Source organism: Leptodactylus fuscus, chromosome 6 (assembly GCF_031893055.1).
Source record: "Leptodactylus fuscus isolate aLepFus1 chromosome 6, aLepFus1.hap2, whole genome shotgun sequence".
NCBI lineage: Eukaryota > Metazoa > Chordata > Amphibia > Anura > Leptodactylidae > Leptodactylus > Leptodactylus fuscus.
Window position 1 is genome coordinate 159190945 of NC_134270.1, and position 16568 is coordinate 159207512.

Sequence of the window (16568 nt, forward strand, 5' to 3'; positions counted from 1 at the left end):
GTTCCCTTTAACTAGGGCCTAGCGGTTACCGAATGTTCTTAAATGTAGTCAGACATAGATTACAATTACAGGTATAGATTTTTATTCTGGTTCACACAAGAACTTTATATATTAGGAGGCCGGAGTCTCTTGGGTTGGGTAAAAAAAATAAATAAATATAAAAAAAATAAAGATATAAAAAATAAAGCAATTCCACCATTTTGTTTTTCTTTGGGGTTTTGTTTTTAGTGTCCACCCTATGATATAAATGACATGCGAGTTGTTGCAATTTTCATTATACTAAATTTACCGTTTTTTAAGCTCTAGGACTTTTGCAGAGTCAAAAACACTTAATCTTTCAAGAATATTTTTATTCCTACATGTGAGGGCTTGATTTTTGTAGGACGAATTGTAGTTGTCACTATTACTTTTTTGTGGTACTTTGACTTTTTGACAGCAATTTTGGCTTAGTTCTTTGGATTTTTTTGTGTCGTATTCACTTTATTCACTGTTTTCGCTCATGTAATCTTTTTGTTTACAGATTTGGTGGTTTATTTTTGTTTTTTTTAGACTTTTTTTTAAAAAATTCTAAATGATGAAAATGTGATTTTTCTTATTTTAATTGTTTACTTATTTTTACAAAAAAAAATTTAATCATTGATATAATAAGGGATCTCTCTTATAAAGCACTGTAATACCGCATATTGCATTGTGTTATCTGTCAATATAAAACCGCCTTTCCGACCACTATGTACACAGCTATGGCAGCTACCATGATGCGGCCCCACGTTCGGTCCTGCAGTCAAAGGACCCAGATCAGATCTGGAGTACAGCACAGGAGGCTAATGTATCAGCAAAAATAAAGGGGGCACAATGTGTAAAACATAAAGTGTAAAAATAATGCCCCTACCACTCCCACGTCACCAGCCCCAGTAACGGAAACAGAAATATTTTTAATATATATTGTGAGCCCTATATAAAGCTCACAATGTACATTTTTCCCTATCGGTATGTCTTTGGGTATGGGAGGAAATCCACGCAAACACGGGGAGAACATACAAACTCCTTGCAGATGTTGTCCTTGGCAGGATTCAAACCCAGGACTCCAGCGTTGCAAGGCTGCAGTGCTAACCACTGAGCCACCGTGTTGTCCCAATGAAACCCTATTTATTACTAGGAAAAAGAATTAAAATGACCCAAAACAAAAAAATATTATAACCCAAAAATGTGTCCAGGGAAAATGGCCCAGTCCTGAAGTGGTGAAACAGCCGGAGCTAAGATACCTACAGTCCTGGTTGTTGGGATGAAGTATTAGCTGTATAATACTACTGGTTTCGGCAAGTGAGAACAGTTCTGTAATAGTGTGGTGGATCTCAGAAACTATAGTTCACAGGATATACTATTACGACACTGAATGGGTAAGGGGTTGAGGCCTAGAAGAAAGTTTTTGCCAATTTCGTAGATATTGCGCCACCTCTGTCCCGAATCTGCTCATGCCTATTCAAGTGAATGGAGATAAACTAGAATACAAGGCGCAGCTCATGGACAGAGACATCTTGGATTATAATATAGTAGTAAGGGGAGGGGGACACGATCACTGGCCCCTCTTCACCAGTCCCTCTTGTTTTAGGTACCAAACCAAACACCATAATGATGCCAACTTTGATCTTTGTTACGGAGCCCCTCTCTTCTGTATACACCACTGGATCTACGTAAACCCCCAACATCTGATCATGACCAACCTATGGAGATGATAAAACAGGACCGTGTCAGCCCCCATCATCTCCCCTCACGTGACCCTCTCTTCGTACATCTGTCCTCTCAATGAGATGACCCAGTTTATGGAGTGTGAGAGGTTCTGTGCAGGTGGCTGGGCGTATGAGGGTCTTGGGCAGCCTGAATGGCTCAGGGTCAGTGTTCCCTCCATTCTATAAAGGGCCTCATTGTTTAATTCTGAGCCTCTAATTAACCTCAATGTGCATTGACGGCCCCTTCACACCAACTGCGCTAATAACACCCGGGCCGATCACAATCTATCAGTCCTGTCAGGCAGAAAGAGCCAACCACTGCGGACGAGAAGTAAATTCCTGTACATGGATGATGCCACATATGACACCGGGGGTTAGCAAGGGGGTGGTTTTCTATCTTTCGGAACGTGTTCGTTCGATGCCCTTACGCCGCTAAATTTCAATTTATATATGCATGGTTGCCGCCGATGGGCTGACGAATATTATATGTGATGTTTTTCCGTATGTCCCTTTTGTAGCGAGAATGTGAGAAAGGGCGCTGAACTCTGAGTGACTCTCTTGTATAACAATACAGAAGGGGCGGTGGGCAGGGAAAAAACTAAACCTGGACCGATTTATTTTCTCGTAATTTCGTCTGGGTTCAAAAGTTCAAGATGCGTCAAACTGGAGAGCGCCGCGGGAGATGGGGGTGGGGATCTGCCAGATCTAGCGAGTAGCTTTTCAATCTAGTGCCCAAGGATTCAGTAATTCAGTGAAAGCGCCAGGAATTAGTACGACAGAGGAGCGCTGGCGGAGAAGAGGAGGGGCTCTGGGATTTTTAGGTTACATCGATGGAAGTGGGAGGCCTCAAGCGCTGTGATGACCTCCAAATAACCCCACTTCTTACAAGAATCCGAGAGACTCATCGACAGATGTGACATCCGTTGTGGGGTGGTTTAGGCTACGCAACTTATGTATGACATTGTCTAGACAGTATATTGGGTGGTGGAACCAGATGAGTAAGCACAGCAAATGTAACCCTTCCCCCACCATAGACCTACCCTGCACCTTCATCCCCCCACTCCAGAATATGCAAAAATCAGCCATTCCATGCATTAAAGAGCAGACAAGGCCTCAAGACATATAGGACGGTAGGAGACATGAGTGACCATGGATTGATGACTGGTGACAGACTGGGAGAATCTGTCCATCGCCGTGATTCTGCCTTGAAACGGACTGTAGCACAGACCCTACAGAAATACCCCTGGGGTAGAGAGGTGAAGGGTAAACTTAGGTGGGTGGCCATTGATGACCATGTACACCCTACCCAAGATGGCTTAACAAGAGCTGCATAGCGAGTAATATTCAGTGCTTTGTTCTACTGACCGATAGGAAATTTGGGGGGAATTAAAGAATTCCCAGCACTCTGGAGTTGCAGTCATGGCTAGTTTTGGATGGAATCAGAATTTGAAAAAAGTTTCAAAATAAAATAATTACATTGAATGAAATTCTACAATTATTGCTGGTGTATAATTTATCAGATGTATAGTCTGTTACATATATACGTTCACAGGACTCAATCATTGGCTTTGTTTGTGAATTAGAGGAAATTTACTGATTCTGACTGACCATTTATGAAGGAGTTGGAGCAAGAACCGGTGTCGTGTTGTGGAAAAATAGAGGTGTCTGAGTTTGGCCTACGAACTCCATCAACCTGGGAAAACATTTAGGTCATGCTATAGCAAGGGCTCGTTTTATAGAGGAGCCTTAACATGGCCTTCTTTTTCGGTTCTTCTTCTCCACCGATGGAGGACACAGGAATGTTGTCCATCACCTCATACCAATCTCAGTAGCTTTAAGTCGCCATATTTGCTGTCCTGTGAATCTTTCTGTCCCAAGCTCAATATAATTTTGGTTTTGATATTGAAGTTGTTGGGTCGTTCTTGGTGTCCAACTACACTTCACCACCAACTGGCATGGACATCCCAAACAAGTAGGACCTGCTTTGTTTCAGTGTCAGCTTCAGATATGGTTTCATCCACAACGATAAGATTTTGGTTCATGAATCCAATCGTAGCCAGTGTTCACACCCCATGTTTGTGTGCCGAAAGGTGCTGTTTCCAGAACATAGCGGGTGCAGATAGGTCTCCGTAGTTCCAGAAATTTGTGTGGGTTTAGAGGTTATCACATTTCTGAAGGATATCTGTTTGGCTGGGTTTGGCGGACAACTCCTTAGCTTTCGCTGTTGTCTCTGCTTCTTTATGAGAACTATAAATTTTGAAACTTCTTTCCATTCTGGAATGACTTTGCTCAAGGCTCCCCGCTGTGATCCTGAATAGACCTGCAACCCTTATTTCCTGGAATTTATATTCCAGTTACTCAAATTTCACTTTTTGCAAAATAAAATATTTGGAAATCCATTTTTACTTCACTTCACTGCATGGCATGTGAACAGGGGCCTAGGATAGGTGAGGACTGAACAGACAAAGTCATCATCATCCCATGGATGGATCTAAGTGCAAAAGAACAAGACGTTTTCTGCAGCGATCTCTAGTTGCAGATAGAGTAAAGTGACATTAAGACTGAGGTCCCACGTTGAGGAAACGCAGCTTTTTTTTGTTGCAGATTTTGTTGCATTTTTTAAGCCAAAGTCAGGAGTGGACAAAGCAGATGGTAGAAGTGTAAGTATTTACTATATATTTCCCATTCCTTTTGTTACCATTATATCTACGGGGAAGCCGCCGGCGTTTCCGTAGATATAATTGACATGCTGTGATTTCCAAAACCACGCCTGTTTTGGAAATCGCTGCAGTTTTTACTGCAAGGTGGGCATAGGATTCACATGAATCACATCCACTTTGCAATTACTGTAAAATGCTGCGATTTTTCCTGCTGTCTTTTCAACGTAGGCAAATCGTGGTGTTTCCGACCTATGGAGCCCCGGACTTAAAGAATTATCCAGCTTCCAAAAATTATCTGCCTCTACATCAGAACTAAATCCTCGCTGTTCTCTTATCCACCCATTGCTTGCCTTTATTTTACTTGCTGCTCCTTGTATCACCGATGTTTGCATGCTGTGTATCCGTGAAAAACTAAATTTCCCATGAATCACCTGCCGGCTGTTACTCTCTGTGTACCCCTCCTTTCTCCACTCCCCCCAGAAGTAACAAATTACTCCCACATCCAAGATCACACGCTGTTGTGATGTTTCGTTTGCTGGCTATACTGCTCACAGGGAGGGGTAGTGAATTTGCAAATGAAACGTCACAGCTGAGGTCAATGACCTGAAAATAAGTCATAAAAATGGGGCTGAATTTAAATAGAATATATATTATGAAATGTTTTGCATTGATGCATCCTGTTATTTGGCCCATATTTTTAACCCGTTTAACTAATAGTAGAGTAAATTTAAACAAATTCTGAAAACTTTACATTGTCTAGTCTAAACTTGCCACCTAATAGCTTAGACTAGGTCAGAATATTCCACAAGAATTTTTGCAGTTTGGAGAATTTTGTTGTGTTACGGCCACACCCCTTTATCAATATTCAATGCCCCCTTTCCCACAAACCACACCAACCTATAAAGTGTGTTTGAAAAATTTGATCTTAATCCAGATGTTCCAAAATGTGTTCACCAAGGTTGAGTCGTAACCACAATAGTAAATTGTAGTTATATGATCCCATGTATATAGCAACAAAATTGTAAAGGAACGTTCACATCCGTAACAGAAACTCCAGCAAGAACCTTCAGTGCAGGGTCTGTCTAAAATCATGGATGAAAAAGCATACCTCACAACCTCACCTGTCATACCTCACAACTTTTGAAGAATGAAAGAGGGACAAAGTGTGCGGCGCACGTAGCGCGCTATGGCAAATTTAGCTCCACCCACTTTTATGTTGACTCGCCCATTCTCATTCATTTTTCATGTGCCCCCACACAGTATAATCCTCCTACAGTCACCCGTACATTATATGTCCCCCCTCCATCTCTCTCCCAGTTTCATGCCCCCCCATCTCTGTCCTCAGTTTCATGTCCCCCCTCCATCTCTGCCACCAGTTTCATGTCCCCCAGATTCATGTCCCCCCCATCTCTGCCCACAGTTTCATGTCCCCCATCTCTGCCCCCAGATTCATGTCCCATCTCTTCCCCCAGAATCATGTCCCCCCATCTCTGCCCCCAGATTCATGTCCCATCTCTTCCCCCAGAATCATGTCCCCCCATCTCTGCTCCCAGATTCATGTCCCCCATCTCTGTCCCCAGATTCATGTCACCCATCTCTGCCCCCAGATTCATGTCCCCCCATCTCTGCCCCCAGATTCATGTCCCATCTCTGCCCCCAGAATCATGTCCCCGTATCTCTGCTCCCAGATTCATGTCCCCATATCTCTGCTCCCAGATTCATGTCCCTCCATCTCTGCCCCCAGATTCATGTCCCCCATCTCTGCAGTTTCATGCCATTCCCCCCTTAATTAAGTTCCACCTCAATGTTTAACACAAAAAAAACACGTATACTCACCTTCCAACGCTCCCCCGCCGCTCTCTCCACAGTTTCACTCACAGAGTTGTAAGCGCGATGTGACGTCATCACATCGCGCTTACACATCCACTTGTCGGAGCGCCGCGGCAAAGCAAGGACCTGAGCTGTGACAGCTCCTTGCTTTATTCGCGTATGTATTCAACTCAGATCTGCGTCTGGAGGATGCAGATCTGAGTTGAAATCGGGACATACCTCCTGCCGACCGGGACCACGGGACAGGACACCGAAATCGTGAATGTCTCACGGAAATTGGGACGGCTGGGATGAAGACAATGGATACACAACAGACCCTATTACAGTCCATGGGGTTCTTTGGATTCTGTTGCTATAACTTATTAGTCAGTTTGGTTTTAATGTTTTATCCGTTCTCCTACGACAGAATAGAAGAATGTCCTGTCATAGAAGAATATCAATCTCATAGGTGGGAGCAGCGGATAGAGCCAAATATGTTGGGTTATAAAATATGAGAGAGCGCAGACTACAGATTAACCTTTGTTCCCTAGACGCCATCTGACGGTGATATATGTGACAATCTGTGTGCGACTCCTGTGATAGGAATCACACATGGCGTGGAGACTGTCTGACAGCTCTGTACTACCGCCATGTGCTCAGGACTCCTGGGATGCCATGCAATTCTCTGGCGGATGGTTTGTGTATCAGGCTGTTTCCCCCCCTGGGGTTATAGGCATGATAGTCGACATTAGATACCTTATCGATAAGTACTAGCCATGGGTGCAATAAGATCCTATGTACCTTATGGAGCCATTTTATGGCCATGCGCATGAGGCCTAGATCCCTTAAGTTGACCCTCAGGTTGTCTAAGGGTGCAATAGCAATACTTGCAGGTTCATGTAGCAGATGAGGATTGTAAGCTCCAGTGGTTAGGCGCCAATGTAAATGAGTAACCAACTTTTGCGATATCTGCTGTGCGACTGGCCATATAAAATCCTACATGAGTGTTAGTTCTCATGATCTTTCCTGGTAGGATTCTCCTCTGTCTGGTTCTGCTTGTTCTTAATATTAAGGGCTATTTGGATGAAGACATAATAATAAGAGTATCAGACATCGCTGTCTCAGACCCGCACGCTGCAAACACAAAGGGTTAAGTGCAGGCTGTATTTATGAGTTAATTACCTCCCAGCCATACGGGGACTGGCGTGACCTGTGAATCTGGATGTATATTAGACTTTAATGAGTCTGGGCTCAGTCAGCCATGCAGAATCCTGTCAGCGATCATGTACCGTACAGCGCACATATTACCACTTGCTGATTACAGACTCTTATTACTGCTCAGGATGATCCCTCCTCGACCCATCAACGTCAGCACCATTATTGATACCCCAACCATACCACCGCCGCCAAGGAAAATAGAGATTAGTGCAATATTTTCTGAAAAATGAAACTGGAGAATCATCAAGAACTAGAACAAAACCTGGCAAATCATCGAGGACTGGACCAAAACCTGGCAAATCATCGGGGACTAGACTAAAACCTGGCAAACCATCTAGGACTGGACTCAAACCTGGAAAATCATCGAGGACTGGACCAAAACCTGGCAAATTATCGGGGACTGGACCAAAACTTGGCAAACCATCTAGGACTGGACTAAAACCTGGCAAATCATCAGGGACTAGACTAAAACCTGGCAAACCATCTAGGACTGGACTCAAACCTGGAAAATCATCGAGGACTGGACCAAAACCTGGCAAATTATCGGGGACTGGACCAAAACTTGGCAAACCATCTAGGACTGGACTAAAACCTGGCAAATCAGTGAGAGGACTGGACCAAAACCAAGAGAATCATTAAGGATTGGACCAAAATCTGGCGAATCATTGTGGACTGGACCAAAACCTGGCAAATCATCGAGAACTGGACCAAAACCTGGCAAATCATCGAGAACTGGACCAAAACCAAGAGAATCATTAAGGACTGGACCAAAACCTGTCAAATCGAGGACTGGACCAAAACCTGGCGATTCACCAAAGACTGGACCAAAACCTGTCAAATTACCAAGGACTGGTACAAAACCTGGTGAACCATCAAGGCCTGGACCAAAACCTGGCGAATCATCGAGGACTGGACCAAAACCTGGCGAATCATCGAAGACTGGACCAAAACCTGGCAAATTACCAAGGACTGGACCAAAACCTGGTGAATCATCAAGGACTGGACCAAAACCTGGCAAATCATCGAGGACTGGACCAAAACCTGGCAAATTACCAAGGACTGGACCAAAACCTGGTGAATCATCAAGGACTGGACCAAAACCTGGCGAATCATCGAGGACTGGACCAAAACCTGGCGAATCATCGAGGACTGGACCAAAACCTGGTGAATCATCAAGGACTGGACCAAAACTTGGCAAATCATCGAGGACTGGACCAAAACCTGGCAAATCATCGGGGACTAGACTAAAACCTGGCAAACCATCTAGGACTGGACTCAAACCTGGAAAATCATCGAGGACTGGACCAAAACCTGGCAAATTATCGGGGACTGGACCAAAACTTGGCAAACCATCTAGGACTGGACTAAAACCTGGCAAATCAGTGAGAGGACTGGACCAAAACCAAGAGAATCATTAAGGATTGGACCAAAATCTGGCGAATCATTGTGGACTGGACCAAAACCTGGCAAATCATCGAGAACTGGACCAAAACCTGGCAAATCATCGAGAACTGGACCAAAACCAAGAGAATCATTAAGGACTGGACCAAAACCTGTCAAATCGAGGACTGGACCAAAACCTGGCGAATCATCGAAGACTGGACCAAAACCTGGCAAATTACCAAGGACTGGACCAAAACCTGGTGAATCATCAAGGACTGGACCAAAACCTGGTGAATCATCAAGGACTGGACCAAAACCTGGCAAATTATCGAGGACTGGACCAAAACCTGGTGAATCATCAAGGACTGGACCAAAACTTGGTAAATCATCGAGGACTGGACCAAAACCTGACAAATCATTGAGGACTGGACCAAAACCAAGAGAATCATTAAGGATTTGACAAAATCTGGAGAATCATTGAGAACTGAATCAAAACCCATAAAATCCTAGGGCATTGAACCACAACCTGGAGAATTCCCAAGGACTGGATTAAAACCTAGAAAATTATTGTGGACCAAAACCTGGTCAAAAACTAAACCTAAACCGAGACATTTACTAAGGACTGTATCAAAACCTTGAAAATAGATTGGACCAAAATCTGGATAATCATTGACAACAGTTCTACAAGCCCAGAAAAATCAAGGAATGGTTCAACTCACAAAGAATAATCAAGAATTTACCAAAACCAGGAAAATTTGCAAGCACTGGAAGTGAGAATTACCATGGACTGGACTTGTTTTGATGTCCATTTTGTAGATTGGACCAAAGCCTAGAAAATCGCACTGGACCCAAACCTTAAAATTTCACAAGGACTGGAACAAAACCTGTAAAATCATTAAGTATCAAACCAAAACCTTAAAAATTATGGAGAACTGGATCAAAATCTGGAGAATCATCATGGACTGTGGAAATACAGAGTTACATAGTACAGTTGAGAAAAGACATATGTCCATCAAGGTCAACCAGTGGATGGGAACGGCATAAAGTGAGAATAAAACATAAAGAACAGGACCAAAACTTGGGGAATGGGTAAAGCCTTGAACACCATTGACGGCTGAACTAAACTGCAACCTTCCCCAATATAAGATGTAGTGGTCTGTGAGGGTAGGGAAGCTCTCCATATCACCCATACCTAACTGATGGACTTCTCCCTCACCACCTTACTGACAGTAGAGTGGACGAGAGGCCTGGTCAATTTTAAGTGATATGGAGTGAAGAACTCTCTGACGCTAGGTTCTCACTAGCTTTCTGCCCTCCATCTTTCAAGTCTGCCAAGGGACCCCAATGATGAGGAGCTGGACCGCTGTTTTATTGTCTACACATGAACTGAAACACTGTACTACAACTGAAACCGATGGAGAAATAATTCCTCTGTGCTGGATTTTTCTCTTTGCAGATTTCCATTGGTTTCTGCTATAAAGTCTCCATTGGTACAGATGTGAACTGGGGTTAATGGCTCAGGTCAATAACAACCCTGGTTAATGACATTTTTGGGTCGTGTCATAAATTATTTATGGCTGTGTGCTGTCCATGTTCTTGAAAATCATTGAGGACAGAACCAAATCCTTGAAGATCATGGCGGAGTGGACCAACACCCTGAACAATAGTTAAGGACTGAACAAAAAAAACCTGGAAGATCATAAAGGAATGAACCTGAAACCTGGAGAATCCCCAAGAACTGGAACAAAATATAGAAGTTCCTCAAGAACTTGAGAGTAATAACTGAAGACTAGATCAAGACCTTGAGAATTTGGGAAGACTGGACCAAAACCTGGACAGTTCATGGAACATTTTAGATTGACATTAGAAGTGTCTAGAACTATGAGCATGTACAGTGCCCAGGACAGAAGTAGAACATCTCCTGGAAAAAAAAAAAAAAAAAACAGTTACTGCCCTGAACATCAATCCAGTATCTATGATGTGTTCTTATGACCACTGAGCAGACCATTGATGCCCCCCCCCCCCACTCATTGCTATCATCATATCTACAGAGATGGTCTATCACTGACCAAACTACTACTGACCAGCCAACCACTGACCAACCTACCTACCATGACCCTCTGACCACTGGTCCTTGCCAATGATAGTTGCTGGTGACATCATAGGATGCTTCTACCTCCTACAGGCTGATGAGATTTACACAAAGCCAAACTGGAATTCTTGCAGAATTTTTTTGTTCTTTTTCTTCTAATTATTATGCGATGGAGCAGAACCACAGCTACGATCCCGGCCACCTTCAGAGGGACCAAAAATGAGAGAATTCTGGGAATTTCATCAATAGAGTGTGTGACTGTTCACAAGCATCGTGATAATGAGGACAGCCAGATCACACAGGACAAAGAGATCCTGGAATACTAGACTGTGAGCGCCACCTACTGGACGACAGAGGTCATGATACACACCAGGCGCTACCTGCTGGTCATGTGGTGGAACTGTACATAGAAAGAAAGAGTATTCAGAAATACCCAACTAAATGACCCTTCTCCAGCATCTAGAACAGAGTATATAATATATTATACGGGAAAGACCCCAAAACCCTTTATATTCATTTCACAAATCAGCCATTGCATCCTGTACCAGAGACCGCCATAGTGTGAGTGTGACCGCTCTTACAGTACAGAGTTGTATAGCAGGGATGGCAAACCATTTAGAGACCGAGTGCCCAAACTGCAACCCAAAACCCACTAATTTATCACAAAGTGCCAACACGGCAATTTAACCTTAATATAGTGTGCGGATCCACAATTGCACAAAATTACAGACCTGCAAAATATGGCCATATGAATGGGGCTTTATAGAGCTTTCTGCTCCACTGTGACCCCCACACAGTCCAATCTACTTCACACTGACCCCCACACAGTACAATGATCTCTACATTGGCCATCTCTACATCTCTACAATTAACCCCTTGCCGACATCCTCCGTAATAGTACGGCGCATGTTGGGTGTGTAACTATGGCGACCGCCCGGGAGCTGGGTGGCCGCCATAGCCTCCGGGTGTCTACTGCTTTAAGCAGTAGACAAACGGCTCTAATGTCTTCGATCGGTCCCCGGACTGATCGGAGGCATTAACCCCTCCGGCGCCACAGTCAAAGGTGCCAGTGGCGCCATTTTCCCAGCGGTGCATGGGCGCCGCCATTTTGCCAGTGATCGCCAGTGCCTGGAGCAAGCTCCAGGGCTGACGTCATATTGGCATGACTGGCTTGTCTGCAGTGATTTGCTTTTGCAGGCTGGTCTATGCAGCCTGCAAAAGAAATGATTTTTTGCAATGCATTGCATTAGTGATCAGACTCCCTGGGGTTCAGCACCCCTAGGGGGTCTAATAAATGCAAAAAAAAATATATATATATATATATATATATATATATATATATATATATATATATATATATATAAATATAATATAAATATAAAAAAAATTAAAAAGTATTAAAAATTCAAATCACCAATTTGTCCCGCAAAGATTAAGACCTCGTATGGCTCTGGGAGCGGAGAAATAAAAACGTTATGGGGTTTAGAAGGAGGGGAGTCAAAAACGAAAAACGAAAATCAAAAAATGCCATCGGCAGGAAGGGGTTAAGTGTTTCTTAAGCAGTTTTTTATGCTGATTTCAAATCTGAAAGATTTGTTAAGATATTGTCAAATAAATGTTTTTATTTTGCTTAAATAGGTCTACAAGCTTCTGACAGTATACAAAATTATATAATATATATATGCACACTCTCTCTCTCTCTCTCTCTCTCTCTCTCTATATATATATATATATATATATATATATATATACAGTCCTATGAAAAAGTTTGGGCACCCCTATTAATCTTAATCATTTTTAGTTCTAAATATTTTGGTGTTTGCAACAGCCATTTCAGTTTGATCTATCTAATAACTGATGGACACAGTAATATTTCAGGATTGGAATGAGGTTTATTGTACTAACAGAAAATGTGCAATATGCATTAAACCAAAATTTGACCGGTGCAAAAATATGGGCACCTCAACAGAAAAGTGACATTAATATTTAGTAAATCCTCCTTTTGCAAAGATAACAGCCTCTAGTCGCTTCCTGTAGCTTTTAATCAGTTCCTGGATCCTGGATGAAGGGATTTTGGACCATTTCTTTCTACAAAACAATTCAAGTTCAGTTAAGTTTGATGGTCGCCGAACATGGACAGCCCGCTCTCAAATGATCTGAAAACAAAGATTGTTCAACATAGTTGTTCAGGGGAAGGATACAAAATGTTGTCTCAGAGATTTAACCTGTCAGTTTCCACTGTGAGGAACATAGTAAGGAAATGGAAGACCACAGGGACAGTTCTTGTTAAGCCCAGAAGTGGCAGGCCAAGAAAAATATCAGAAAGGCAGAGAAGAAGAATGGTGAGAACAGTCAAGGACAATCCACAGACCACCTCCAAAGAGCTGCAGCATCATCTTGCTGCAGATGGTGTCACTGTGCATCGGTCAACTATACAGCGCACTTTGCACAAATAGAAGCTGTATGGGAGAGTGATGAGAAAGAAGCCGTTTCTGCACGTACGCCACAAATAGAGTTGCCTGAGGTATGAAAAAGCACATTTGGACAAGCCAGCTTCATTTTGGAAACAAAAATTGAGTTGTTTGGTTATAAAAAAAAAGGCGTTATGCATGGCGTCCAAAAAGAAACAGCATTCCAAGAAAAACACATGCTACCCACTGTAAAATTTGGTGGAGGTTCCATCATGCTTTGGGGCTGTGTGGCCAATGCCGGCATCGGGAATCTTGTTAAAGTTGAGAGTCGCATGGATTCCACTCAGTATCAGCAGATTCTTGAGAATAATGTTCAAGAATCAGTGACGAAGTTGAAGTTACGCCGGGGATAGATATTTCAGCAAGACAATGATCCAAAACACCGCTCCAAATCCTCAGGCATTCATGCCGAGGAACAATTACAATGTTCTGGAATGGCCATCCCAGTCCCCAGACCTGAATATCATTGAATATCTGTGGGATGATTTGAAGCGGGCTGTCCATGCTCGGCGACCATCTAACTTAACTGAACTTGAATTGTTTGTCCAAAATACCTTCATCCAGGATCCAGGGACTGATTAAAAGCTACAGGAAGCGACTAGAGGCTGTTATCTTTGCAAAAGGAGGATGTACTAAATATTAATGTCACTTTTCTGTTGAGGTGCCCATACTTTTGCACCGGTCAAATTTTGGTTTAATGCATATTGCACATTTTCTGTTAGTACAATAAACCTCATTTCAATCCTGAAATATTACTGTGTCCATCAGTTATTAGATATATCAAACTGAAATGGCTGTTGCAAATACCAAAATATTTAGAACTAAAAATGATTAAGATTAATAGGGGTGCCCAAACTTTTTCATAGGACTGTATATATATATATATATATATATATATATATATACAGTATATACTAGCATCTGCCCGCGACTTCGTCTGCGTGTTGTTGTTGGTAACAACACACGTATACACATGCAATTGTTGCTGGCGATGATCCGCCTGCGCCCTCGTCTCAGCTCTGCTACATCTCTGTATATGAGCGTAATAAGTAGCCTATGTTTCATTCCAGGTCACAATGTCAGCCAAATCCGTTCAGCCGTTTTGGCGTGATTGAGAATCAAACATCCAAACACACAAACTTTAACATTTATAATTAGTAGGCTATATATATATATATATATATATATATATATATATATATATATATATATAAGAATATTACATTATAATTATTTAGTAAAGAGGCTCTATCATTGGCAAAAGTCATTTTTAACTAATCACATCCTTCCATAGCCTTTAGAAAGACTAATCCACACCTACCTTCTGTATGTAGATTGCCTCAGTAGTGTTTGAATAAGTCAGTTTTTATTCATATGCTAATTAGCTTCTCGGTGCACAGGAAGTTGTCAGCCAGCTCTCCTCTCCCTGCTGTGTACTATGTATGAGAGCAGGGAGCAGTCAGCAGCAGCTGTGCTACTGTATATACACAGGAGACAGTGCACAAAGAGAATTTCGGGGTGCACGGAGAAGGCTCATTAGCATATGAATAAAAACGGACTTATTCAAAATCTACTGAGGCAATTTACATACAAAAGGTAGGTGTGGAATAGCCTTTCTAGAAAACCTAGGTGCAGTCAGCGATGAACATGGATGAGCGCTTCCACCAGCAGGACATTTCAGTGATGGAGTCACGCTATCAGGGTGGGTGGAGTGCAGTGATGTTGGCAGACTACTGTTGGACGCTTCAAAGTTTAAATACATTGAGAATTAAGTATAAATACAGGATGGAGACAACCGTCTGAAGCTTCGGCTCAACTGCCCCTTTCTTTGAGTGGCCTCTCAATGTTCTGGAAATGGGTGGAGGACTTTGTCTCCATTAGAATAGGCCTCCCTGGGATGCTGATGCCGTTTGGACTCTGCCACAACTTGAAGGTTAATTGTATTGCAAATTAAAATTTTAGATTGTGAGCCCTAATGGGGACAGGCACTGATGTAAGTGATGACAATCTCTGTACAGTGCTTCAGAATATGTTGGAACTATATAAATGAATGAAATTAATTAATAATTCATGATTGGTATATACACGAGTCAACAACGTTGAACCTTGATTGTGATTGGCTCGCAATGTAATTAAAATTGCAGTTGTAAATGTGGTAAAAAAATTGTCAAATAAAACTCATTTTAGACTATAATTCCTTCTATCTGAGCTCTCTGTGTGCATGTAATGCAGCCTGAAATTCTGTTACACTTATATAATATTAGCTGTAATGCTAGGGATAGGCCAACAGTGTTATATCCTGAAGAGCGCCTATAGGCTAAGGACCCACATAGAGAAGCACAGCAAAAAATGCTACAGAAAAAGACCTGGAGAATTTTTCACAGAAAGTCTGAAAAGTTTTCCTCTGCAGACTTTCTGCACCTATTATACCTATTGTGACAATTTGGCGTAATTTAGCATCAAAGGTAGGTAGGTTTCTTAGACTCAAGAAAGGTGTTGGTGGTGCTGGGTAATGGCAATCCAATAGAAATAGCCCACACACAAGGCAATACCTCACTTCTTGTACCCTGACTACCTTCTGAGGTCAAGAAGTTTTACTGGGGTTTCTCCTCAGCAATCTGGATCACACTGAGCCTAAACTTGGAACCTTCTTGGGACAGACCACCTGTCTGTCTCCCACTGATCCATGGACCACCTGCTTCCTGCAGGTCACCAACAGCACTGTCTCTGGAGTTGGGTCCCAGGTATGGGTTTGGCCAAGTTCCTTTTCAACCCTATTTCCGCATTTCTCTCCAGTGCCCACCAGGTTCACACCTTTACATATAGAAACCGCCAGCATTTCCACAAGTATATTTCACATGCTACGATTTTCAAAAACATGAGTGTTTTTGAAAACGCAGATTTTCCACTGTGGACTTTTTTCTACATTGTGTGGATGGGATTAGCCAGAATCCCATTTACTTTGCAAGCACTGTGAAACACTGTGGTTTTTTGCATTTGGTATGGGAAATATATAAAAAGCTATTAAACTTCTCTCTTCTTCTAAATCCACTCCTGGCTTTGGCTCAAAAAACTGCAGCAAAAAATCTGCATTTCCACAACTTGGAGCCTTAGCCCCTTTTCTAATTTCCATGGATGGATGTGTCTTTATCATAGAAGATTGTAAATTACAAGGCCATACAAATTCTGAAGCTCTTCAAGATTGATA